This window comes from Pseudophryne corroboree, chromosome 1, assembly GCF_028390025.1.
Source record: "Pseudophryne corroboree isolate aPseCor3 chromosome 1, aPseCor3.hap2, whole genome shotgun sequence".
Classification (NCBI taxonomy): Eukaryota; Metazoa; Chordata; class Amphibia; order Anura; family Myobatrachidae; genus Pseudophryne; species Pseudophryne corroboree.
In genome coordinates this window covers 917,088,430-917,106,650 of record NC_086444.1, presented here as the reverse complement: position 1 = coordinate 917,106,650, position 18,221 = coordinate 917,088,430, and the positions used below count along the sequence as shown (strand labels likewise).

Below are 18,221 nucleotides of genomic sequence, written 5' to 3'. Positions count from 1 at the left end.
AGACATTAATGATACCAGAATTTTTATAATTATGGGTGTCAAAATAAGATAGAGGTCTATTTATGAACTCGTAGGTGTTCTTATAATTAATACCCAATTAATCAATTTATTAGGTTCCTTATGCTTGCGAACCAGTTAGATTCTATACACATATGAATCTTCCCCATATTCGAATATCTGAATGTCAGACTCAAGCTGATGATATATGAGGTATGTGCCGTTCCCTTGGATTAATTCCAATCTCTGCCTAATTGAACAAAAAGTGTCCTTTAATTAATAAAGGTTATTAAATGTTTTTTAATTAGGTATGGTCCCCGCTGTATCAATCAAGTCCCATTGAAATATTAAAACGTTGTTCATACATCTTTGAATGACCTTTTATGTGCTGACAATATGTTCTGAAATGAAGAGGTATGTTTTTTTACAACCTGTTTTTTTACAACCTGTGCTTTTTGGTTCTCTTTTTTCCTCTTTCTTCATGTTATTTATTCTGTTTTCCTCCTCATGTTGCTATGTCATGTTCTTTTGATACCAATATGTCATGTTATATGTGAGTGTAAGATGCTTATTGCTATGTATTTGTTTTGACTTATTATTCTACAATTGTAGATTTTACCCCTGATGAAGTCTTGGAACAAGACGAAACGCGTTGGGTTATTTATCTATCTATTATCTGATGTTACCTCCGAATCTACAATAAGGAGAAGGAGGAAATCGTAGTGATATATCTACGCTTTTTCCTCATCACTACAAACTGATTGTTCAAATTGTGCGACAAATGTAAATGTATCAACTCTGTATACTTATGAACATTTGTGTCGGGTTTATATGTTGTTTTAATCAATTTTTATGTTAGTATTTGTTATCTGATGTAATTTATCCGGAGAGTACTGTAAGGGTCCGTTTTTAGGTAGGGCGTTGATATAACTCCCTTGGCGCCATCTCCTCTATTTCGTTTCATATTTCCACATTTAGTTCCTCCTAACAGGGAACTTAGAGGATACAGGCAGCCATATAATTAATTAATTTTAGTGTTTTATTTGAAATAGCGCAGTGGGAGAGTAATTCTTGTCATATATATATATATACACACACACACCTTGTATGGACACATACATTGTAACATAGACTTAAGAGCCTGATAGTGTCCAGCAGACATTAAAATAACTTATACCCCCTTACACAGACTTAATAGCCTGAACTGCTTGTTGCATTAAAATGCAGCTTAGTTTTGGGGCCTCCCGCTATCTTCTATAGGGCATTCCTCTCCCCGCGATCTCCCCCTGCAGTGTCGGTCTGCAGCAGCAGTGAGAGCTGTCCGTGGTCAGCTTGCCCCCTCTCCCCCTTAAATTATACAGATGATTAGCGTTAGCAGAAGCTAACCGCGGGAAGGAGAAGGGATGTGGAGCCGGAGACTGAGGAGCGGATCAATGATCGTGTGCAGGCCGCGGCAGCAGGGCTGTCCGCGGTCAGCTTGCCCGCTCTCCCTCTTCAGAGCCGCTGGAGCGTTATCAGAAGCTAACCGCGGGAGGGAGGAGGGATGTGGAGCCGGAGTGTGCGGGCCGCGGCAGCAGGGAGAGCTGTCCGCGGCGGAGTAGGGGATCTGAGAGCCGGAGAGCGGCGAGCGTCTCTGCGGCAGTGCTAGGAGACTGATCGCTGGCTCCGTGCGGCAAGCGCCCAGCGGCGGCACGGCTGGGCCGGGAGGCACATCACATGTTTAAACACCTCCCTGCCCACAGTGGCCGGCGGGTATGCGGGGCGGCTGGGGAGTGGCGGCGGCTGCTGTGCAATCCGCAGCTGGCAGCAGGGGAACTCAGTTAAATAAATATACAGTCCCCACATAGCCATCACCCCCAGCAATACAAAGCAAGTGAGCGGCGGCAGTGTGAGCTGCCTAACCGCACATTACCTGACCATTAGTGGAGGCTATGACGGGACTTCTGTTCTAAGCTCTGTCCAGCTCCTTTATGCATTTTCAGGCTGCAATCAGCTCTGCTGCTTGTGGTCTATGGCGGGGCCCCTCTCATGAGTACCGACAAGCCATCTGCTGCACTTCTGCAGCACCAACAATCCCGGACCCAAGCTTCTTTATAAGATGGGAAGGGATTGAGGAGAAAAAATTAAAAATAAAATCTTGAAATTGAAGAATCTGTGGAATTTCGTCCACTTGTACCTTCCCGACTGAGGCACAGAAAAATACTGAAGTCTCTATGGGAGTATGGAGGGGGTGGAGAGTTACTAATTTAAATATTTTAATGTGCCTATCCCGGCTACGCCCCATCCATATCCCAAGAGTACTCCAGTGACCCCCAGTGGATGAAAAAGAAATATAAACTCATGACGACCTTTTTCCATGTCGACCTTATGATCCACACCCAAATAATTGTTAGAATTAACCTTAAATTACATCAGATTTTTTATCTCATTAATAAAGTTAATTTTTGTTGCCTAATATTGTTCATCTTTATGTGTTGCAATCAACACAGCCTTTTACAGAGAATGTATATTTAAAGGGTGGTCTTCAGTATGCCGACTGATGGGATCCCGGCGCACAGTATACCGGCGCCGGAATCCCGACAGCCGGCATACCGACACTTATTCTCCCTCGTGGGGGTCCACGAACCCCCTGGAGAGAGAATAAAATAGCGTGGCGCGCCACCGTGCCCGTAGCGTGGCGAGCGCAGCGAGCCTGCAAGGGGCTCATTTGCGCTCGCCACACTGTCGGTAAGCCGGCGGTCGGGCTCCCGTCGCCGGTATGCTGGTCGCTGGGAGCCTGACCGCCGGCATACCATACTGAACCCATATTTAAATAATATCAGTACCCACCTGTGGAGAACATACCTATTCCACGCCACTGCCCAGTTCTGAATAGAACTGACAGAAAATTTGTACCCAGTCCCTAAATATTATTTTAGTATTAAACCTGTAAATATTCTTACACACAAAAGTTTAAAAATTATGTATTTTTATTTTAAACGGGGAACAGGGCACAGTAAGGTTTTTTTCCAAGACATTGGGCTGAATGCAGACCTGATCGTAGCAGCAAATTTGTTAGCAGAAGGGCAAACCCATGTGCACTGCAGAGGGGACAGATATAACATGTACAGAGAGAATTAGATTTGGGTGGGTTATTTTGTTTCTGTGCAGGGTAAATACTGCCTGCTTCATTTTTGCAATGCAATTTAGATTGCAGATTAAACACACCCCACCCAAATCTCTCTGCACGTTATATCTGCCACCCCTGCAGTGCACATGGGGGGTCATTCCAAGTTGTTCGCTCGCAAGCTGCTTTTAGCAGCTTTGCACACGCTAAGCCGCCGCCTACTGGGAGTGAATCTTAGCTTATCAAAATTGCGAACAAAAGATTCGCAATATTGCGAAAAGACTTCTCTGTGCAGTTTCTGAGTAGCTCGAGACTTAAGGACCCTACTCATTAGACGATGCGCCGCTGAGGTGCCCGACGGCCGATACGGCCGACGAGCGACCCGGCGGCGGGGGGGCAGTGACGGGGGGAGTGAAGTTTTTTCACTCCCCCCGTCACGCGGCTGCATTGAAGTGCAGGCAAATATGGACGAGATCGTCCATATTGGCCTGCATGCACAGCCGACGGGAGACCAGCGATGAACGAGCGCGGGAACGCGCATCGTTCATCGCTGGAGTCTCCACACTGAAAGATATGAACGAGTTCTCGTTCATTTATGAACGAGATCGTTCATATCTTTCTGAAAATCGCCCAGTGTGTAGGGCCCATTACTCTGCCAGTGCGATCAGTTCAGTGCTTGTCGTCCTGGTTTGACGTCACAAACACACCCAGCGTTCGCCCAGACACTCCTCCGTTTCTCCAGCCACTCCCGCGTTTTTCCCAGAAACGGTAGCGTTTTTTCACACACACCCATAAAACGGCCAGTTTCCGCCCATAAACACCCACTTCCTGTCAATCACATTACGATCACCAGAACGAAGAAAAAACCTCGTAATGCCGTGAGTAAAATACCTACCTGCATAGCAAATTTACTTGGCGCAGTCGCACTGCGGACATTGCGCATGCGCATTAGCGACTAATCGCTCCGTTGCGAGAAAAAAATAATGAGCGGACAACTCGGAATGACCCCGATGGTTTTGCCCATCTGCTAACAAATTTTCTGCTACGGTCAGGTCTGAATTAGGCCCATTGTGCATATCCTTGGTGCTAATGTGTAGCACTTGCCATTCAAAAGGGTTACAGGAGGACTTCAGATATTCGTGGGCAGATGAAGGAAGAAACCACCAACTATTGTTGGGAGAGCTCTTTATATAATCACACCAAATAGTACAGATGTCATCCTAAAAATCCAAAAGTGCAGCTGCACAGAGAGCTCTGCAGACTTGGACTTTGGTTACATCTTATATTGAGATGCGTTTCTCATTAAGAATATAGAGAGCTCATGTCCAATATCTCACAAGTTACCAAGATCAATCCACCCTGATATATCATTTCATTAGTTCTTTCCCATCTCGTCTCCTATAAGTATCTGGCACTGAGGAAATATTCTGCTACATGGCTGTTCTGAAGGCACTGTACCCAAAGCCTTTTTGATCAAGTGCACTTCTTCAATATTCTGTTGACCCAGGCAGTGAACCAAACATATTGACTAAAACTGCTGTATGTTGGGGGCTCAAGAGCATATTCCTATTAAGGGCTGAATTCATTACTTTAGTAATGCACAAAGACATTAGAGACATTGACGAAGCATTGATACAACCTAGTGATATTTCCAATCATACCCACTACTACAAGTCTGAAGGGGATTCAGGTCATCCAATTGATAGGGGCCACATTCCTATATACCAAAAATAGCTATAGAGGTTGAGTATCCCTTATTCAAAATGCTTGGGACCAGAAGTATTTTGGAATAATTGCATACCATAATGAGATATCATGGTTATGGAACCCAACTATATGCACAGAATGTATTTATGTTTCATTTACACCTTATACACACAGCCTGAAAGTAATTTTAGCCAATATTTTTAATAACTTTGTGTATTAAATAAAGTTTGTATACATTGAGCCATCAGAAAACAAAGGTTTCACTATCTCACTCTCAGTCAAAAAAAAAATCTGTATTTCGGAATATTTGGATATTGGATCATCAACCTGTACTGAGATCATTTCTCTCTCTCTCTCCGGGTACCCACAATGGATGTCATTCCTACCTTAAAATGGATTGGTGAGTGACACAGAATAGCAACTTCTCTCCATAAGAAAGTTGGAGACTTACTATTGTTACGATTGCCTCAAGCTATGAATTGAGCATTTCCCTTATAGAACACATATAGACAAAATAATGGTTTATTTACTATCATTAGTCCTATTAACACTACAACTACCTACTAGTGAGGTACATTAGAGAGCCAGCAAGGTGAGATAACTCCACTGAGGACATTATATTTAACTTGACAGATTATGTTCTGAAATCTATTTCAAGATTGCGTAAAATTGGCAAATGTTATGTAATGACACTAACATGTTACAAACTGACTCTGCTACTGTGTACACATATGGTGTGACTATACAAGTGTTAAGAATTGATACTATCATAGTGCTACAATTTAATATAGACACTGTATTTGCTACCTGATGCCAGGTCCGGACTGGCCATCTGGCAAATGCGAGAAGGACTTATGGCCTGATGGGGCGGTCCAGCCTTAAAGCCTGGCTGAAGCACTCTGCACAGCAACCCGGCACACAGAGACTGGGGTGGGCCACAAGGCCGGGCCCCCATGACTCATGGCACGCCCCCTTGTTGGGCTCACGCACAATTGAATGCCAAGGCTGTTTTACAGCACCGGTCTGTCCCTGCCTGATACTTATTGTTTTTGTGCATAGATTTACATGTTTTTTTCTATAATAAAAGATTCCAAACAGATTTTCGCTTTGGGAATTGTTTCATACTAGGCCATCTTCCTTCAAGCACATTTCTTTTATACCAAAATAAGAATTTACTCACCGGTAATTCTATTTCTCGTAGTCCGTAGTGGATGCTGGGGACTCCGTAAGGACCATGGGGAATAGACGGGCTCCGCAGGAGACTGGGCACACTATAAGAAAGATTTGGTACTACCTGGTGTGCACTGGCTCCTCCCTCTATGCCCCTCCTCCAGACCTCAGTTAGGATACTGTGCCCGGAAGAGCTGACACAATAAGGAAGGATTTTGAATCCCGGGTAAGACTTATACCAGCCACACCAATCACACCGTATAACTCGTGATATTAAACCCAGTTAACAGTATGAAACATAACTGAGCCTCTCAACAGATGGCTCAACAATAACCCTTTAGTTAGGCAATAACTATATACAAGTATTGCAGACAATCCGCACTTGGGATGGGCGCCCAGCATCCACTACGGACTACGAGAAATAGAATTACCGGTGAGTAAATTCTTATTTTCTCTGACGTCCTAGTGGATGCTGGGAACTCCGTAAGGACCATGGGGATTATACCAAAGCTCCCAAACGGGCGGGAGAGTGCGGATGACTCTGCAGCACTGAATGAGAGAACTCAAGGTCCTCCTCAGCCAGGGTATCAAATTTGTAGAATTTAGCAAACGTGTTTGCCCCTGACCAAGTTGCAGCTCGGCAGAGTTGTAAAGCCGAGACCCCTCGGGCAACCGTCCAAGATGAGCCCACCTTCCTTGTGGAATGGGCTTTCACTGATTTAGGATGCGGCAATCCAGCCGCAGAATGCGCCAGCTGAATTGTGCTACAAATCCAGCGAGCAATAGTCTGCTTAGAAGCAGGAGCACCTATTTTGTTGGGTGCATACAGGATAAAAAGCGAGTCAGTTTTCCTGACTCCAGCTGTCCTGGAAACATAAATTTTCAAGGCCCTGACTACGTCCAGTAACTTGGAATCCTCCAAGTCCCTAGTAGCCGCAGGCACCACAATAGGTTGGTTCAAGTGAAAAGCTGATACCACCTTAGGGAGAAACTGGGGACGAGTCCTCAATTCTGCCCTATCCATATGGAAAATCAGATAAGGGCTTTTACATGACAAAGCCGCCAATTCTGACACACGCCTGGCCGAAGCCAAGGCCAATAACATGACCACTTTCCACGTGAGATATTTCAGATCCACGGTTTTAAGTGGTTCAAACCAATGTGATTTTAGGAAACGCAACACCACATTGAGATCCCAAGGTGCCACAGGAGGCACAAAAGGGGGCTGAATATGAAGCACTCCCTTTACAAAAGTCTGAACTTCAGGCAGTGAAGCCAGTTCTTTCTGGAAGAAAATCGACAGAGCCGAAATCTGGACCTTAATGGAACCCAATTTTAGGCCCATAGTCACTCCTGACTGTAGGAAGTGCAGAAAACCACCCAGCTGAAATTCCTCTGTAGGGGCCTTCCTGGCCTCACACCACGCAACATATTTTCGCCAAATGCGGTGATAATGGTTTGCGGTAACTTCTTTCCTGGCTTTTATCAGCGTAGGAATGACTTCCTCCGGAATGCCCTTTTCCTTTAGGATCCGGAATTCAACCGCCATGCCGTCAAACGCAGCCGCGGTAAGTCTTGGAACAGACAGGGCCCCTGCTGTAGCAGATCCTGTCTGAGCGGTAGAGGCCATGGGTCCTCTGATAACATTTCTTGAAGTTCCGGGTACCAAGCTCTTCTTGGCCAATCCGGAACCACGAGTATCGTTCTTACTCCTCGCCTTCTTATTATTCTCAGAACCTTTGGTATGAGAGGCAGAGGAGGGAACACATAAACCGACTGGTACACCCACGGTGTCACTAGAGCGTCCACAGCTATCGCCTGAGGGTCCCTTGACCTGGCGCAATATCTCTTTAGCTTTTTGTTGAGGCGGGACGCGATCATGTCCACCTGTGGCCTTTCCCAACGGTTTACCAACAGTAGGAAGACTTCTGGATGAAGTCCCCACTCTCCCGGGTGTAGGTCGTGTCTGCTGAGGAAGTCTGCTTCCCAGTTGTCCACTCCCGGAATGAACACTGCTGACAGTGCTAGTACGTGATTTTCCGCCCATCGGAGAATCCTTGTGGCTTCTGCCATCGCCACCCTGCTTCTTGTGCCGCCCTGTCGGTTTACATGGGCGACTGCCGTGATGTTGTCTGATTGGACCAGAACCGGCTGGTTTTGAAGCAGGGGCCTTGCCTGACTTAGGGCATTGTAAATTGCCCTCAGTTCCAGAATGTTTATGTGTAGGGACGACTCCTGACTTGACCAAAGTCCCTGGAAATTTCTTCCCTGTGTGACTGCGCCCCAGCCCCGAAGGCTGGCATCCGTGGTCACCAGGACCCAGTCCTGTATGCCGAATCTGCGGCCCTCTAGAAGATGAGCACTCTGCAGCCACCACAGTAGAAACACCCTGGTCCTTGGAGACAGGGTTATCAGTTGATGCATCTGAAGATGCGATCCCGACCACTTGTCCAAGAGGTCCCACTGGAAGGTCCTTGCATGGAACCTGCCGAATGGAATTGCTTCGTACGAAGCCACCATTTTTCCCAGGACTCGTGTGCAGTGATGCACCGATACCCGTTTTGGTTTTAGGAGGTCTCTGACTAGAGATGACAGCTCCTTGGCTTTCTCCTGCGGGAGAAACACTTTTTTCTGTTCTGTGTCCAGAATCATCCCCAGGAACAGTAAGCGTGTGGAAGGAACCAGTTGTGACTTTGGAATGTTTAGAACCCAGCCATGCTGTTGTAGCACTTCCCGAGATAGTGCTACTCCGACCAGTAACTGCTCCCTGGACCTCGCCTTTATTAGGAGATCGTCCAAGTACGGGATAATTAAAACTCCCTTTTTTCGAAGGAGTATCATTATTTCTGCCATTACCTTGGTAAACACCCTCGGTGCCGTGGACAGTCCAAACGGTAGTGTCTGGAATTGGTAATGGCAATCCTGTACCACAAATCTGAGGTACTCCTGGTGAGGAAGGTAAATTGGGACACGCAGGTAAGCATCCTTGATGTCCAGGGATACCATGTAATCCCCCTCGTCCAGGCTTGCAATAACTGCCCTGAGCGATTCCATCTTGAACTTGAATCTTTTTATGTATGTGTTCAAGGATTTCAAATTTAAAATGGGTCTCACCGAACCGTCCGGTTTCGGTACCACAAACAGTGTGGAATAGTAACCCCGTCCTTGTTGAAGTAGGGGTACTTTGACTATCACCTGCTGGGAATACAGCTTGTGAATTGCCTCTAGTACAGCCTCCCTGCCCGAGGGAGTTGTCGGTAAGGCCGATTTGAGGAAACGGCGGGGGGGAGGCGCCTCGAATTCCAGCTTGTACCCCTGAGATACTACTTGAAGGATCCAGGGATCCACCCGTGAGCGAACCCACTGATCGCTGAAATTTTTGAGGCGGCCCCCCACCGTACCTGGCTCCGCCTGTGGAGCCCCACCGTCATGCGGCGGATTTGGAAGAAGCGGGGGAGGACTTTTGTTCCTGGGAACCTGCTGCATGGTGCAGCTTTTTCCCCCTTCCTCTGCCTCTAGACAGAAAGGACCCGCCTTTTCCCCGCCTGTTTTTCTGGGGTCGAAAGGACTGTACCTGATAATACGGCGCTTTCTTAGGCTGTGAGGGGACATGGGGCAAAAACGCTGACTTCCCAGCTGTTGCTGTGGAAACAAGGTCTGAGAGACCATCCCCGAATAACTCCTCACCCTTATAAGGCAAAACTTCCATGTGCCTTTTAGAATCTGCAACCCCTGTCCACTGCCGAGTCCATAAGCCTCTCCTAGCAGAAATGGACAATGCACTTATTCTAGATGCCAGCCGGCAGATCTCCCTCTGTGCATCTCTCATGTACAAGACTGAGTCTTTAATATGCTCTACGGTTAGCAATATAGTGTCCCTGTCCAGGGTGTCAATATTTTCCGACAGGGAATCTGACCAAGCAGCAGCAGCAGCACTGCACATCCACGCTGAAGCAATAGCTGGTCTCAGTATAACACCAGTGTGTGTATATATAGACTTTAGGATAGCCTCCTACTTTCTATCAGCAGGTTCCTTTAGGGCGGCCGTATCCGGAGACGGTAGTGCCACCTTTTTAGACAAACGTGTGAGCGCTTTATCCACCCTAGGGGGAGTTTCCCAATGTGACCTATCCTCTGGCGAGAAAGGGAACGCCATTAGTAATTTTTTTGAAATCACCAATTTTTTATCAGGGAAAGCCCACGCTTCTTCACACACTTCATTTAATTCTTCAGATGGGGGAAAAAATAAGATTTTACTTACCGATAAATCTATTTCTCGTAGTCCGTAGTGGATGCTGGGGACTCCGTCAGGACCATGGGGATTAGCGGCTCCGCAGGAGACAGGGCACAAAAATAAAGCTTTAGGATCAGGTGGTGTGCACTGGCTCCTCCCCCTATGACCCTCCTCCAAGCCTCAGTTAGGATACTGTGCCCGGACGAGCGTACACAATAAGGAAGGATTTTGAATCCCGGGTAAGACTCATACCAGCCACACCAATCACACCGTACAACTTGTGATCTGAACCCAGTTAACAGTATGACAAACGTAGGAGCCTCTGAACAGACGGCTCACAACAATAACAACCCGATTTTTTTGTAACAATAACTATGTACAAGTATTGCAGACAATCCGCACTTGGGATGGGCGCCCAGCATCCACTACGGACTACGAGAAATAGATTTATCGGTAAGTAAAATCTTATTTTCTCTGACGTCCTAGTGGATGCTGGGGACTCCGTCAGGACCATGGGGATTATACCAAAGCTCCCAAACGGGCGGGAGAGTGCGGATGACTCGGCAGCACCGAATGAGAGAACTCCAGGTCCTCTTTAGCCAGGGTATCAAATTTGTAGAATTTTACAAACATGTTCTCCCCCGACCACGTAGCTGCTCGGCAGAGTTGTAATGCCGAGACCCCTCGGGCAGCCGCCCAGGATGAGCCCACCTTCCTTGTGGAATGGGCCTTGACAGATTTAGGCTGTGGCAGGCCTGCCACAGAATGTGCAAGTTGAATTGTGCTACAAATCCAACGAGCAATCGTCTGCTTAGAAGCAGGAGCACCCAGCTTGTTGGGTGCATACAGTATAAACAGCGAGTCAGATTTTCTGACTCCAGCCGTCCTTGAAATATATATTTTCAATGCCCTGACAACGTCCAGCAACTTGGAATCCTCCAAATCGCTAGTAGCCGCAGGCACCACAATAGGCTGGTTCAGGTGAAACGCTGACACCACCTTAGGCAGAAACTGAGGACGCGTCCGCAGTTCTGCCCTGTCCGAATGGAAAATCAGATATGGGCTTCTATACGATAAAGCCGCCAATTCTGACACTCTCCTGGCTGAAGCCAGGGCCAGTAGCATGGCTACTTTCCATGTAAGATATTTCAAATCCACCGATTTGAGTGGCTCAAACCAATGGGATTTGAGAAAATCCAAAAACTACATTAAGGTCCCACGGAGCCACTGGGGGCACAACCGGGGGCTGTATATGTAGTACTCCTTTTACAAAAGTCTGGACTTCAGGAACTGAAGCCAATTCTTTCTGGAAGAAAATCGACAGGGCCGAAATTTGAACCTTAATGGACCCCAATTTGAGGCCCATAGACAATCCTGTTTGCAGGAAATGTAGGAATCGACCCAATTGAAATTCCTCCGTGGGGGCCTTCCTGGCCTCACACCACGCAACATATTTTCTCCAAATGCGGTGATAATGTTGTGCAGTCACCTCCTTCCTGGCTTTGACCAGTGTAGGAATGACCTCTTCCGGAATGCCTTTTTCCCTTAGAATTCGGCGTTCAACCGCCATGCCGTCAAACGCAGCCGCGGTAAGTCTTGGAATAGACACGGTCCCTGCTGAAGCAGGTCCCGTCTTAGAGGTAGAGGCCACGGATCTTCCGTGAGCATCTCCTGAAGTTCCGGGTACCAAGTTCTTCTTGGCCAATCCGGAGCCACGGGTATCGTTCTTACTCCCCTTTGCCGTATAATTCTCAGTACTTTTGGTATGAGAGGCAGAGGAGAAAACACATACACTGACTGGAACACCCACGGTGTTACCAGAGCGTCCACAGCTATTGCCTGAGGGTCTCTTGACCTGGCGCAATACCTGTCCAGTTTTTTGTTGAGGCGAGACGCCATCATATCCACCTTTGGTTTTTCCCAACGGTTCACAATCATGTGGAAGACTTCTGGATGAAGTCCCCACTCTCCCGGGTGTAGATCGTGTCTGCTGAGGAAGTCTGCTTCCCGGTTGTCCACTCCCGGAATGAACACTGCTGACAGTGCTATCACATGATCTTCCGCCCAGCGAAGAATCCTTGCAGCTTCTGCCATTGCTCTCCTGCTTCTTGTGCCGCCCTGTCTGTTTACGTGGGCGACTGCCGTGATGTTGTCCGACTGGATCAACACCGGCTGACCCTGAAGCAGGGGTTTTGCCAGGCTTAGAGCATTGTAAATCGCTCTTAGCTCCAGTATATTTATGTGAAGAGACATCTCCAGGCTTGACCATACTCCCTGGAAGTTTCTTCCCTGTGTGACCGCTCCCCAGCCTCTCAGACTGGCATCCGTGGTCACCAGGACCCAGTCCTGTATGGCGAATCTGCGGCCCTCAAACAGATGAGCACTCTGCAACCACCACAGAAGAGACACCCTTGTCCGTGGCGATAAGGTTATCCGCTGATGCATCTGCAGATGCGATCCGGACCATTTGTCCAGCAGATCCCACTGAAAAGTTCTTGCGTGAAATCTGTCGACTGGAATCGCTTCGTAAGAAGCCACCATTTTTCCCAGGACCCTTGTGCAATGATGCACTGACACTTTTCCTGGTTTTAGGAGGTTCCTGACTAGCTCGGATAACTCCCTGGCTTTCTTCTCCGGGAGAAACACCTTTTTCTGGACTGTGTCCAGAATCATCCCTAGGAACAGCAGACGTGTCGTCGGAAACAGCTGCGGGTTTGGAATATTTAGAATCCACCCGTGCTGTCGTAAAACTACTTGAGATAGTGCTACTCCGACCTCCAACTGTTCTCTGGACCTTGCCCTTATCAGGAGATCGTCCATTTTCTTTGAAGAAGAATCATCATTTCGGCCATTACCTTGGTAAGGACCCGGGGTGCCATGGACAATCCAACCGGCAGCGTCTGAAACTGATAGTGACAGTTCTGTACCACGAACCTGAGGTACCCTTGGTGAGAAGGGCAAATTGGGACATGGAGGTAAGCATCTGTCCCGGGACACCATATAGTCCCCTTTTTCCTGGTTCGCTATCACTGCTCTGAGTGACTCCATCTTGATTTGAACCTTTTTATGTAAGTGTTCAAATATTTCAGATTTAGAATAGGTCTCACCGAGCCATCTGGCTTCAGTACCACAATATAGTGTGGAATAATACCCCTTTCCTTGTTGTAGGAGGGGTACTTTGATTATCACCTGCTGGGAATACAGCTTGTGAATTGTTTCCACTACTGCCTCCCTGTCGGAGGGAGACGTTGGTAAAGCAGACTTCAGGAACCTGCGAGGGGGAGACGTCTCGAACTTCCAATCTGTACCCCTGGGATACTACTTGTAGGATCCAGGGGTCCACTTGCGAGTGAGCCCACTGCGTGCTGAAACTCTTGAGACGACCCCCCACCGCACCTGAGTCCGCTTGTACGGCCCCAGCGTCATGCTGAGGACTTGGCAGAAGCGGTGGAGGGCTTCTGTTCCTGGGAATGGGCTGCCTGCTGCAGTCTTCTTCCCTTTCCTCTATCCCATGGCAGATATGACTGGCCTTTTGACCGCTTGCCCTTATGGGGACGAAAGGACGGAGGCTGAAAAGACGTTGTCTTTTTCTCCTTTATACGGCAATACTTCCATGTGCCGTTTGGAATCTGCATCACCTGACCACTGTCGTGTCCATAAACAACTTCTGGCAGATATGGACATCGCACTTACTCTTGATGCCAGAGTGCAAATATCCCTCTGTGCATCTCGCATATATAGAAATGCATCCTTTAAATGCTCTATAGTCAATAAAATACTGTCCCTGTCAAGGGTATCAATATTTTCAGTCAGGGAATCCGACCAAGCCACCCCAGCGCTGCACATCCAGGCTGAGGCGATCGCTGGTCGCAGTATAACACCAGTATGTGTGTATATACTTTTTAGGATATTTTCCAGCCTCCTATCAGCTGGCTCCTTGAGGGCGGCCCTATCTGGAGACGGTACCGCCACTTGTTTTGATAAGCGTGTGAGCGCCTTATCCACCCTAAGGGGTGTTTCCCAACGCGCCCTAACTTCTGGCGGGAAAGGGTATACCGCCAATAATTTTCTATCGGGGGAAACCCACGCATCATCACACACTTCATTTAATTTATCTGATTCAGGAAAAACTACAGGTAGTTTTTTCACACTCCACAAAATACCCTTTTTTGTGGTACTTGTAGTATCAGAAATATGTAACACCTCCTTCATTGCCCTTAACAAGTAACGTGTGGCCCTAAAAGAAAAATACGTTTGTTTCTTCACCGTCGACACTGGAGTCAGTGTCCCTGTCTGTGTCTGTGTCGACCGACTGAGGTAAAAAGACGTTTTAATGCCCCTGACGGTGTTTGAGACGACTGGACAGGTACTAATTGGTTTGCCGGCCGTCTCATGTCGTCAACCGACCTTGCAGCGTGTTGACATTATCACGTAATTCCTTAAATAAGCCATCCATTCCGGTGTCGACTCCCTAGAGAGTGACATCACCATTACAGGCAATTGCTCCGCCTCCTCACCAACATCGTCCTCATACATGTCGACACACACGTACCGACACACAGCACACACACAGGGAATGCTCTGATAGAGGACAGGACCCCACTAGCCCTTTGGAGAGACAGAGGGAGAGTTTGCCAGCACACACCAAAACGCTATAATTATACAGGGACAACCTTTATATAAGTGTTTTTCCCTTATAGCATCTTAATATATATAATCATATCGCCAAATAAGTGCCCCCCCTCTCTGTTTTAACCCTGTTTCTGTAGTGCAGTGCAGGGGAGAGCCTGGGAGCCTTCCCACCAGCATTTCTGTGAGGGAAAATGGCGCTGTGTGCTGAGGAGAATAGGCCCCGCCCCCTTTTCGGCGGGCTTCTTCTCCCGTTTTTCTGAGACCTGGCAGGGGTTAAATACATCCATATAGCCCCAGGGGCTATATGTGATGTATCTTTTAGCCAGTATAGGTATTTCATTGCTGCCCAGGGCGCCCCCCACAGCGCCCTGCACCCTCAGTGACCGCTGGTGTGAAGTGTGTGACAACAATGGCGCACAGCTGCAGTGCTGTGCGCTACCTCATGAAGACTGAAAAGTCTTCTGCCGCCGGTTTCTGGACCTCTTCACTTTTCGGCATCTGCAAGGGGGTCGGCGGCGCGGCTCCGGGACCGGACTCCATGGCTGGGCCTGTGTTCGATCCCTCTGGAGCTAATGGTGTCCAGTAGCCTAAGAAGCCAATCCATCCTGCACGCAGGTGAGTTCACTTCTTCTCCCCTAAGTCCCTCGTTGCAGTGAGCCTGTTGCCAGCAGGACTCACTGTAAAATAAAAAACCTAAAAACTTTTTCTAAGCAGCTCTTTAGGAGAGCCACCTAGATTGCACCCTGCTCGGACGGGCACAAAAACCTAACTGAGGCTTGGAGGAGGGTCATAGGGGGAGGAGCCAGTGCACACCACCTGATCCTAAAGCTTTATTTTTGTGCTCTGTCTCCTGCGGAGCCGCTAATCCCCATGGTCCTGACGGAGTCCCCAGCATCCACTAGGACGTCAGAGAAACTATTGGTAGTTTTTTCTCCCCAAACATAATACCCTTTTTTGAGGTACCTGGGTTTATATCAGAAATGTGTAAAACCTCTTTCATTGCCTCAATCATGCAACGAATGGCCCTAGTGGACATTAAATTTGACTCATCGTCGTCGACACTGGTATCAGTATCCGTGTCGACATCTGTGTCTGCCATCTGAGGTAGTGGGCGTTTTAGAGCCCCTGATGGCCTTTGAATTGCCTGGGCAGGCACGAGCTGAGAAGCCGGCTGTCCCGCATTTGGCATGTCGTCAAATTTTTTATGTAAGGAGTCGACACTTGCACGTAATTCCTTCCATAAGTCCATCCACTCAGGTGTCTGCCCCGCAGGGGGTGACATCACATTTATAGGCATCTGCTCCGCCTCCACATAAGTCTCCTCATCAAACATGTCGACACAGCCGTACCGACACACCGCACACACACACAGGGAATGCTCTTAAAGGAGACAGGACCCCACAAAAGCCCTTTGGGGAGACAGAGAGAGAGTATGCCAGCACACACCAGAGCGCTATATAATGCAGGGACTAACTGAATTATGTCCCCTATAGCTGCTATAATATTTACTGCGCCTCAAATTTGTGCCCCCCCTCTCTTTTTTACCCTTTTCTGTAGTGTAGACTGCAGGGGAGAGTCGGGGAGCTTCCTTCCAGCGGAACTGTGAGGGAGAAATGGCGCCAGTGTGCTGAGGGAGATGGCTCCGCCCCTTTTTCGGCTGACTTTTCTCCCGCTTTTTTCTGTGTTCTGGCAGGGGTAATTACCACATATATAGCCTCTGGGGCTATATATTGTGGTTATTTTGCCAGCCAAGGTGATTTTATTGCTGCTCAGGGCGCCCCCCTCCCAGCGCCCTGCACCCTCAGTGACCGGAGTGTGAAGTGTGTATGAGGAGCAATGGCGCACAGCTGCAGTGCTATGCACTACCTTGGTGAAGACTGAAGTCTTCTGCCGCCGATTTTCCGGACCATCTTCTTGCTTCTGGCTCTGTAAGGGGGACGGCGGCGCGGCTCCGGGAACGAACACCAAGGACGGGTCCTGCGGTCGATCCCTCTGGAGCTAATGGTGTCCAGTAGCCTATGTCAAAGTCAGAAAAATATCTCTATGCACACTGCCATATTTGCACCTCACACAGGTCTGCGCTGCGCATGCGTGCGCTCTCCCGTGCGTGCGCATACTCGCTGTTGCGGGCACCCGCGGGCGCGCGGTATGTGCATTTACGGTAGAGTTCATGTGTTCGTAGCGTGCGACTCTTTCGTTACATATTTCCACTATATAATGTATTTTGTAGATCATGGTCCCTTTGATAGATTCTGAAAGTTTGGTTAATATAGAATGTTCATGAACAGAGAAATCCCCCTTTGTTTGATACGAAGGGTCAGACAGGAGTAATACAGTGGTGTTTAGTACCCATCGGAAGAGTATTTAATTAGCAATATTCCGGTGTTGGTTTGAAGCGGATTAATCGCTCGTGCGAATAGTTATGGACATAAGAAGTTTATGAACATTTACTGTATTTGCACTTACTTATCCATGCGGCGGGAAACCCAGTTTCCCTCCCACCTGAGCTGTTGGAAATAGTCACAGCCCACCTGTATGAATCAACCTATGACCTTTTGTTATAATGCGAGGAGGAATTCCTGTGTCCAATGAACAATGAGATTGTAGGGACCATTGAATTGTATTGTGTGTGGGGCATAAATAGACAAGCCGATCACATCCAGCTCTCACTCTTCAACGGTTATCATTGCTGAAAATCGGGAGCTGGATGTCCAGAGGCGCATGCGATCGTTTCCTTTGTGCGTAAGTTTTCTCCGCAATCATATTGTCTTTCTTGATGTTATGGGCCATATCTCTCTCTCTCTCTCTTCTTCTCTTTCTCTCGTACTCTCTTAAACGTAATAGTATTGTATTGTATTTCCTGTGTAGTTATCTGGTTAGGTAGTCTATGTTATATTGTAGTGTATGACTTGTATTGTATTAATTCTTTTGCAAGTATAACATTCATAATATATATATTAGGCGTTGGACCCTAAGCACGGTATCTGTGTATTTCTTATAGTGTTAAGTATTCACAGAGCGTCGGTGACGCTCAAACAGCTTTTAAGTTAATAAGGTTACACTGTGTTGCATCTACACCCTATCTCTACACTAAGGTTTTACAGCATATTACATTGTTTTTGGTTTAGATTTAAAGGTTTAACATTGTGAGCGTCAGCGCCGCTGGTGATCTCCTCGTGGTCCCGAGCGTCCGCTACGCTATAGCGAATCATTACGTTAGCCGGCAGCCAATAGCGTGCCTGCCTGTGATCTCTCAGCCGTGAGCGAACGTGACGCTTGAGCGTCTCGACCACGGCTAAGCGATCGTTACGCAACGAGCGTACCCTTACGGTACTCCATACGTAAATAGCGTACAGTGTTCTTAGACCTCATAAA

The 18,221-nt window shown here is 47.7% G+C and overlaps 1 long non-coding RNA gene across 1 annotated transcript in view; it reads left to right on the top strand.

Annotated features, from left to right (window-relative positions):
* The window catches only part of LOC134917851 (uncharacterized), a 3,353-nt gene extending 901 nt beyond the window's left edge, over nt 1–2,452 (top strand). The window contains exons 3-5 of the long non-coding RNA XR_010177433.1: nt 114–210; nt 306–411; nt 610–2,452. This is a non-coding gene — a long non-coding RNA (uncharacterized LOC134917851). The remainder of the gene's footprint in view (nt 1–113; nt 211–305; nt 412–609) is intronic.
* Nucleotides 2,453–18,221: the final 15,769 nt, after the last annotated feature.